The sequence below is a fragment of the Nothobranchius furzeri genome, chromosome 3, assembly GCF_043380555.1.
Source record: "Nothobranchius furzeri strain GRZ-AD chromosome 3, NfurGRZ-RIMD1, whole genome shotgun sequence".
Classification (NCBI taxonomy): Eukaryota; Metazoa; Chordata; class Actinopteri; order Cyprinodontiformes; family Nothobranchiidae; genus Nothobranchius; species Nothobranchius furzeri.
In genome coordinates, this window is record NC_091743.1 from 25,252,706 (window position 1) to 25,262,617 (window position 9,912).

Consider the following 9,912-nt stretch of genomic DNA (forward strand, 5'->3'; position numbering starts at 1 on the left):
GGGTCATTTTGAAAGAATAAACTGCTTATTAATCATTGTTTGGTATCTTTAAATGTTCGGCCATGGCCAGGCTGATAAACTAAGGATATTAACTCGTGATTAATCTTTTGTGTTGTTGCATGATCCTTTGAAATGTTTTGAGTGATTTAAGGTTAAGTTACTACTGATTCTAAGTGCTTTGGAAGTTAAAGTGCAAGTTGCCACCCACACTTTAGCCAGACAAAGGAGTCAGCCATCTTGTATTCAAGACTCCATTTTGAATCCATACACACGCACACACACTACTCCTTTGTGAGAACAAAGGACCCCATTCATACATCCTACATACACACAAAACACCTTGAACATTATTTTGAATATACATCCTTTTATTATATCACATGGTTATTATTCATTTATGCCACTGTTTATTCATTTGACAAATTGTTAATTAAACGTTATAAAATTCAGATTTTCGTCTCCAGTAGCTTTGTTGTGTCGAAGAGAAGTCTCTGCTCCAAGGATTCTACGAACTTCAAGAAAGACTGATAAGAGTTTTGGATTCAATTTTTCCCCGGTTAAAGGGGAATGGTGCCCCGTATATCTAAGAATATCTTAATTAATTAATAAATCAGTAAATATTCCCATATTTACAGAATTTATTGAAGAATCCAAAAGTAAGTTGAAGCTTACTAATTGTTCGCTCCTAATAACCCCAACACAATTTAAAGAAGTAGTCCAGTTACACATTTGTGGGCTTATAACTTGGCTTCTGAATGTCCAAGAGAGATCAGGTTTGTTTTAGTATACTCCAATCAACAGCCCCTACAACCACAAAAAGGAATGGAGTCATTAGCACTTATGCTTTTTAAATGGCACCCAGAATTATGTTGCACAAAGCACAATTTCACATCATTCTGGGATCATTTGTGTGAAAACAAGGTCCAATCAGGCTGAAACGTTACAGGAAGGTAGAATCTATTGAGTTGTAAGTGATCTGAACGTTTCATGATGATAGCACTTTCCTAAGGGGGTCAAACCATGTCCCAAAGGTCACCGGATCTGGTGTCAATTTAAAGAAGTAGTCCAGTTACACATTTGTGGGCTAATAACTTGGCTTCTGAATGTCCTAGAGAGATCAGGTTTGTTTTAGTGTACTCCAATCAAAAGCCCCTACAACCACAAAAAGGAATGGAGTCATTAGCACTTATGGTTTGTAAATGGCACCCAGAATTATGTTGCACGAAGCACAATTTCACATCATTCTGGGTTCATTTGTGTGAAAACAAGGTCCAATCAGGCTGAAACGTTACAGGAAGGTAGAATCTATTGAGTTGTAAGTGATCTGAACGTTTCATGGTGATAGCACTTTCCTAAGGGGGTCAAACCATGTCCCAAAGGTCACCGAATCTGGTGTCAATTTAAAGAAGTAGTCCAGTTACACATTTGTGGGCTAATAACTTGGCTTCTGAATGTCCTAGAGAGATCAGGTTTGTTTTAGTTTACTCCAACCAACAGCCCCTACAACCACAAAAAGGAATGGAGTCATTAGCACTTATGGTTTTTAAATGGCACCCAGAATTATGTTGCACGAAGCACAATTTCACATCATTCTGGGTTCATTTGTGTGAAAACAAGGTCCAATCAGGCTGAAACGTTACAGGAAGGTAGAATCTATTGAGTTGTAAGTTATCTGAACGTTTCATGATGATAGCACTTTCGTAAGGGGGTCAAACCATGTCCCAAAGGTCACCGGATCTGGTGTCAATTTAAAGAAGTAGTCCAGTTACACATTTGTGGGCTTATAACTTGGCTTCTGAATGTCCTAGAGAGATCAGGTTTGTTTTAATGTACTCCAATCAACAGCCCCTACAACCACAAAAAGGAATGGAGTCATTAGCACTTATGATTTGTAAATGGCACCCAGAATTATGTTGCACGAAGCACAATTTCACATCATTCTGGGTTCATTTGTGTGAAAAAAAGGTCCAATCAGGCTGAAATGTTACAGGAAGGTAGAATCTATTGAGTTGTAAGTGATCTGAACGTTTCATGATGATAGCACTTTCCTAAGGGGGTCAAACCATGTCCCAAATGTCACCGGATCTGGTGTCAATTTAAAGAAGTAGTCCAGTTACATATTTGTGGGCTTATAACTTGGCTTCTGAATGTCCTAGAGAGATCAGGTTTGTTTTAGTGTACTCCAATCAACAGCCCCTACAACCACAAAAAGGAATGGAGTCATTAGCACTTATGGTTTGTAAATGGCACCCAGAATTATGTTGCACGAAGCACAATTTCACTTCATTTTGGGTCCATTTGTGTGAAAACAAGGTCCAATCAGGCTGAAACGCTACAAGAAGGTAGAATCTATTGAGTTGTAAGTGATCTGAATGTTTCAAGATGATCGTACATTCCTATAGGGGGTCAAACCATGTCCCAAAGGTCACCGGGCCTGGTGTCACTTTAAAGAAGTAGTCCAGTTACATCTTTGTGGGCTTATAACTTGGCTTCTGAATGTCCTAGACAGGTTAGGTTTGTTTTAGTGTACTCCAATCAACAGCCCCTACAACCACAAAAAGGAATGGAGTCATTAGCATTTATGGTTTGTAAACGGCACCCAGAATTATGTTGCACGAAGCACAATTTCACATCATTCTGGGTTCATTTGTGTGAAAACAAGGTCCAATCAGGCTGAAACGTTACAAGAAGGTAGAATCTATTGAGTTGTAAGTGATCTGAACATTTCATGATGATCGCACATTCCTATAGGGGGTCAAACCATGTCCCAAAGGTCACCGGGCCTGGTGTCACTTTAAAGAAGTAGTCCAGTTACACATTTGTGGGCTTATAACTTGGCTTCTGAATGTCCTAGAGAGATCAGGTTTGTTTTAGTGTACTCCAATCAAAAGCCCCTACAACCACAAAAAGGAATGGAGTCATTAGCACTTATGGTTTGTAAATGGCACCCAGAATTATGTTGCACGAAGCACAATTTCACATCATTCTGGGTCCATTTGTGTGAAAACAAGGTCCAATCAGGCTGAAACGTTACAAGAAGGTAGAATCTATTGAGTTGTAAGTGATCTGAACATTTCATGATGATCGCACAATCTTATAGGGGGTCAAACCATGTCCCAAAGGTCACCGGGCCTGGTGTCACTTTAAAGAAGTAGTCCAGTTACACCTTTGTGGGCTTATAACGTGGCTTCTGAATGTCCTAGAGAGGTCAGGTTTGTTTTAGTGTACTCCAATCAACAGCCCCTACAACCACAAAAAGGAATGGAGTCATTAGCACTTATGGTTTGTAAATGGCACCCAGAATTATTTTGCACGAAGCACAATTTCACATCATTCTGGGTTCATTTGTGTGAAAACAAGGTCCAATCAGGCTGAAACGTTACAGGAAGGTAGAATCTATTGAGTTGTAAGTGATCTGAACGTTTCATGATGATAGCACTTTCCTAAGGAGGTCAAACCATGTCCCAAAGGTCACCGGATCTGGTGTCAATTTAAAGAAGTAGTCCAGTTACACATTTGTGGGCTTATAACTTGGCTTCTGGATGTCCTAGAGAGATCAGGTTTGTTTTAGTATACTCCAATCAACAGCCCCTACAACCACAAAAAGGAATGGAGTCATTAGCACTTATGGTTTTTAAATGGCACCCAGAATTATGTTGCACAAAGCACAATTTCACATCATTCTGGGTTCATTTGTGTGAAAACAAGGTCCAATCAGGCTGAAACGTTACAGGAAGGTAGAATCTACTGAGTTGTAAGTGACCTGAACGTTTCATGATGATAGCACTTTCCTAAGGGGGTCAAACCATGTCCCAAAGATCACCGGATCTGGTGTCAATTTAAATAAGTAGTCCAGTTACACATTTGTGGGCTTATAACTTGGCTTCTGAATGTCCTAGAGAGATCAGGTTTGTTTTAGTGTACTCCAATCAACAGCCCCTACAACCACAAAAAGGAATGGAGTCATTAGCTCTTATGGTTTGTAAATGGCACCCAGAATTATGTTACACGAAGCACAATTTCACATCATTCTGGGTCCATTTGTGTGAAAACAAGGTCCAATAAGGCTGAAACGCTACAAGAAGATAGAATCTATTGAGTTGTAAGTGATCTGAACGTTTCAAGATGATCGCACATTCCTATAGGGGGTAAAACCATGTCCCAAAAGTCACTGGGCCTGGTGTCACTTTAAAGATGTAGTCCAGTTACACCTTTGTGGGCTTATAACTTGGCTTCTGAATGTCCTAGAGAGGTTAGGTTTGTTTTAGTGTACTCCAATCAAGAGCCCCTACAACCACAAAAAGGAATGGAGTCATTAGCACTTATGGTTTGTAAATGGCACCCAGAATTATGTTGCACGAAGCACAATTTCACATCAATCTGGGTCCATTTGTGTGAAAACAAGGTCCAATCAGGCTGAAACGTTACAGGAAGGTAGAATCTATTGAGTTGTAAGTGATCTGAACGTTTCATGATGATAGCACTTTCCTAAGGGGGTCAAACCATGTCCCAAAGGTCATCGGATCTGGTGTCAATTTAAAGAAGTAGTCCAGTTACACATTTGTGGGCTTATAACTTGGCTTCTGAATGTGCTAGAGAGATCAGGTTTGTTTTAATGTACTCCAATCAACAGTCCCTACAACCACAAAAAGGAATGGAGTCATTAGCACTTATGGTTTGTAAGTGGCACCCAGAATTATGTTGCACGAAGCACAATTTCACATCATTCTGGGTCCATTTGTGTGAAAACAAGGTCCAATCTGGCTGAAACGCTACAAGAAGGTAGAATTTATTGAGTTGTAAGTGATCTGAACGTTTCAAGATGATCGCACATTCCTATAGGGGGTCAAACCATGTCCCAAAGGTCACCGGGCCTGGTGTCACTTTAAAGAAGTAGTCCAGTTACACCTTTGTGGGCTTATAACTTGGCTTCTGAATGTCCTAGAGAGGTTAGGTTTGTTTTAGTGTACTCCAATCAATGGCCCCTACAACCACAAAAAGGAATGGAGTCATTAGCACTTATGGTTTGTAAATGCCACCCAGAATTATTTTGCACGAAGCTCAATTTCACATCATTCTGGGTTCATTTGTGTGAAAACAAGGTCCAATCAGGCTGAAACGTTACAGGAAGGTAGAATCTATTGAGTTGTAAGTGATATGAACGTTTCATGATGATAGCACTTTCCTAAGGGGGTCAAAACATGTCCCAAAGGTCACCGGATCTGGTGTCAATTTAAAGAAGTAGTCCAGTTACACATTTGTGGGCTTATAACTTGGCTTCTGAATGTCCTAGAGAGATCAGGTTTGTTTTATTGTACTCCAATCAACAGCCCCTACAACCACAAAAAGGAATGGAGTCATTAGCACTTATGGTTTGTAAATGGCACCCAGAATTATGTTGCATGAAGCACAATTTCACATCATTCTGGGTCCATTTGTGTGAAAACAAGGTCCAATCAGGCTGAAACGTTACAAGAAGGTAGAATCTATTGAGTTGAAAGTGATCTGAACGTTTCATGATGATCGCACATTCCTATAGGGGGTCAAACCATGTCCCAAAGGTCACCGGGCCTGGTGTCACTTTAAAGAAGTAGTCCAGTTACACATTTGTGGGCTTATAACTTGGCTTCTGAATGTCCTAGAGAGGTCAGGTTTGTTTTAGTGTACTCCAATCAACAGCCCCTACAATCACAAAAAGGAATGGAGTCATTAGCACTTATGGTTTGTAAATGGCACCCAGAATTATGTTCAACGAAGCACAATTTCACATCATTCTGGGTTCATTTGTGTGAAAACAAGGTCCAATCAGCTGAAACGTTACAGGAAGGTAGAATCTATTGAGTTGTAAGTGATCTGAACGTTTCATGATGATAGCACTTTCGTAAGGGGGTCAAACCATGTCCCAAAGGTCACCGGATCTGGTGTCAATTTAAAGAAGTAGTCCAGTTACACATTTGTGGGCTTATAACGTGGCTTCTGAATGTCCTAGAGAGATCAGGTTTGTTTTAGTATACTCCAATCAACAGGCCCTACAACCACAAAAAGGAATGGAGTCATTAGCACTTATGGTTTTTAAATGGCACCCAGAATTATGTTGCACGAAGCACAGTTTCACCTCATTCTGGGTTCATTTGTGTGAAAACAAGGTCCAATCAGGCTGAAACGTTACAGGAAGGTAGAATCTATTGAGTTGTAAGTGATCTGAACGTTTCATGATGATAGCACTTTCCTAAGCGGGTCAAACCATGTCCCAAAGGTCACCGGATCTGGTGTCAATTTAAAGAAGTAGTCCAGTTACACATTTGTGGGCTTATAACTTGGCTTCTGAATGTCCTAGAGAGGTTAGGTTTGTTTTAGTGTACTCCAATCAAAAGCCCCTACAACCACAAAAAGGAAGGGAGTCATTAGCACTTATGGTTTGTAAATGGCACCCAGAATTATGTTGCACGAAGCACAATTTCATATCATTCTGGGTTCATTTGTATGAAAACAAGGTCCAATCAGGCTGAAACGTTACAGGAAGGTAGAATCTATTGAGTTGTAAGTGATCTGAACGTTTCATGATGATAGCACTTTCCTAAGGGGGTCAAACCATGTCCCAAAGGTCACCGGATCTGGTGTCAATTTAAAGAAGTTGTCCAGTTACACATTTGTGGGCTTATAACTTGGCTTCTGAATGTCCTAGAGCGATCAGGTTTGTTTTAGTGTACTCCAATCAACAGCCCCTACAACCACAAAAAGGAATGGAGTCATTAGCACTTATGGTTTTTAAATGGCACCCAGAATTATGTTGCACGAAGCACAATTTCACATCATTCTGGGTTCATTTGTGTGAAAACAAGGTCCAATCAGGCTGAAACGTTACAGGAAGGTAGAATATATTGAGTTGTAAGTGATCTGAACGTTTCATGATGATAGCACTTTCCTAAGGGGGTCAAACCATGTCCCAAAGGTCACCGGATCTGGTGTCAATTTAAAGAAGTAGTCCAGTTACACATTTGTGGGCTTATAACTTGGCTTCTGAATGCCCTAGAGAGATCAGGTTTGTTTTAGTGTACTCCAATCAACAGCCCGTACAACCACAAAAAGGAATGGAGTCATTAGCACTCATGGTTTGTAAATGGCACCCAGAATTATGTTGCACGAAGCACAATTTCACATCATTCTGGGTCCATTTGTGTGAAAACAAGGTCCAATCAGGCTGAAACATTACAAGAAGGTAGAATCTATTAAGTTGTAAGTGATTTGAACGTTTCATGATGATAGCACTTCCCTAAGGGGGTCAAACCATGTCCCAAAGGTCACCGGATCTGGTGTCTAAAGAAGTAGTCCAGTTACACATTTGTGGGCTTATAACTTGGCTTCTGAATGCCCTAGAGAGATCAGGTTTGTTTTAGTATACTCCAATCAACAGCCCCTACAACCACAAAAAGGAATGGAGTCATTAGCACTTATGGTTTTTAAATGGCACCCAGAATTATGTTGCACGAAGCACAATTTCACATCAATCTGGGTTCATTTGTGTGAAAACAAGGTCCAATCAGGCTGAAACGTTACAGGAAGGTAGAATCTAGTGAGTTGTAAGTGATCTGAACCTTTCATGATGATAGCACTTTCCTAAGGGGGTCAAACCATGTCCCAAAGGTCACCGGATCTGGTGTCAATTTAAAGAAGTAGTCCAGTTACACATTTGTGGGCTTATAACTTGGCTTCTGAATGTCCGAGAGCGATCAGGTTTGCTTTAGTGTACTCCAATCAACAGCCCCTACAACCACAAAAAGGAATGGAGACATTAGCACTTATGGTTTTTAAATGGCACCCAGAATTATGTTGCACGAAGCACAATTTCACATCATTCTGGGTCCATTTGTGTGAAAACAAGGTCCAATCCGGCTGAAACGCTACAAGAAGGTAGAATCTATTGAGTTGTAAGTGATCTGAACGTTTCAAGATGATCGCACATTCCTATAGGGGGTCAAACCATGTCCCAAAGGTCACCGGGCCAAGTGTCACTTTTTAGAAGTAGTCCAGTTACACCTTTGTGGGCTTATAACTTGGCTTCTGAATGTCCTAGAGAGGTTAGGTTTGTTTTAGTGTACTCCAATCAACGGCCCCTACAACCACAAAAAGGAATGGAGTCATTAGCACTTATGGTTTGTAAATGGCACCCAGAATTATTTTGCACGAAGCTCAATTTCACATCATTCTGGGTTCATTTGTGTGAAAACAAGGTCCAATCAGGCTGAAACGTTACAGGAAGGTAGAATCTATTGAGTTGTAAGTGATCTGAAAGTTTCATGATGATAGCGCTTTCCTAAGGGGGTCAAAACATGTCCCAAAGGTCACCGGATCTGGTGTCAATTTAAAGAAGTAGTCCAGTTACACATTTGTGGGCTTATAACTTGGCTTCTGAATGTCCTAGAGAGATCAGGTTTGTTTTAGTGTACTCCAATCAATAGCCCCTACAACCACAAAAAGGAATGGAGTCATTAGCACTTATGGTTTGTAAATGGCACCCAGAATTATGTTGCACGAAGCACAATTTCACATCATTCTGGGTCCATTTGTGTGAAAACAAGGTCCAATCAGGCTGAAACGTTACAAGAAGGTAGAATCTATTGAGTTGTAAGTGATCTGAACGTTTCATGATGATCGCACATTCCTGTAGGGGGTCAAACCATGTCCCAAAGGTCACCGGGCCTGGTGTCACTTTAAAGAAGTAGTCCAGTTACACCTTTGTGGGCTTATAACTTGGCTTCTGAATGTCCTAGAGAGGTCAGGTTTGTTTTAGTGTACTCCAATCAACAGCCCCTACAACCACAAAAAGGAATGGAGTCATTAGCACTTATGGTTTGTAAATGGCACCCAGAATTATGTTGCACGAAGCACAATTTCACATCATTCTGGGTCCATTTATGTGAAAACAAGGTCCAATCAGGGTGAAACATTACAGGAAGGTAGAATCTATTGAGTTGTAAGTGATCTGAATGTTTCATGATGATAGCACTTTCCTAAGGGGCTCAAACCATGTCCCAAAGGTCACCGGATCTGGTGTCAATTTAAAGAAGTAGTCCAGTTACACATTTGTGGGCTTTTAACTTGGCTTCTGAATGTCCTAGAGAGATCAGGTTTGTTTTAGTTTACTCCAATCAACAGCCCATACAATCACAAAAAGGAATGGAGTCATTAGCACTTATGGTTTGTAAATGGCACCCAGAATTATGTTGCACGAAGCACAATTTCACATCATTCTGGGTTCATTTGTGTGAAAACAAGGTCCAATCAGCTGAAACGTTACAGGAAGGTAGAATCTATTGAGTTGTAAGTGATCTGAACGTTTCATGATGATAGCACTTTCGTAAGGGGGTCAAACCATGTCCCAAAGGTCACCGGATCTGGTGTCAATTTAAAGAAGTAGTCCAGTTACACATTTGTGGGCTTATAACGTGGCTTCTGAATGTCCTAGAGAGATCAGGTTTGTTTTAGTATACTCCAATCAACAGGCCCTACAACCACAAAAAGGAATGGAGTCATTAGCACTTATGGTTTTTAAATGGCACCCAGAATTATGTTGCACGAAGCACAGTTTCACCTCATTCTGGGTTCATTTGTGTGAAAACAAGGTCCAATCAGGCTGAAACGTTACAGGAAGGTAGAATCTATTGAGTTGTAAGTGATCTGAACGTTTCATGATGATAGCACTTTCCTAAGCGGGTCAAACCATGTCCCAAAGGTCACCGGATCTGGTGTCAATTTAAAGAAGTAGTCCAGTTACACATTTGTGGGCTTATAACTTGGCTTCTGAATGTCCTAGAGAGGTTAGGTTTGTTTTAGTGTACTCCAATCAAAAGCCCCTACAACCACAAAATGGAAGGGAGTCATTAGCACTTATGGTTTGTAAATGGCACCCAG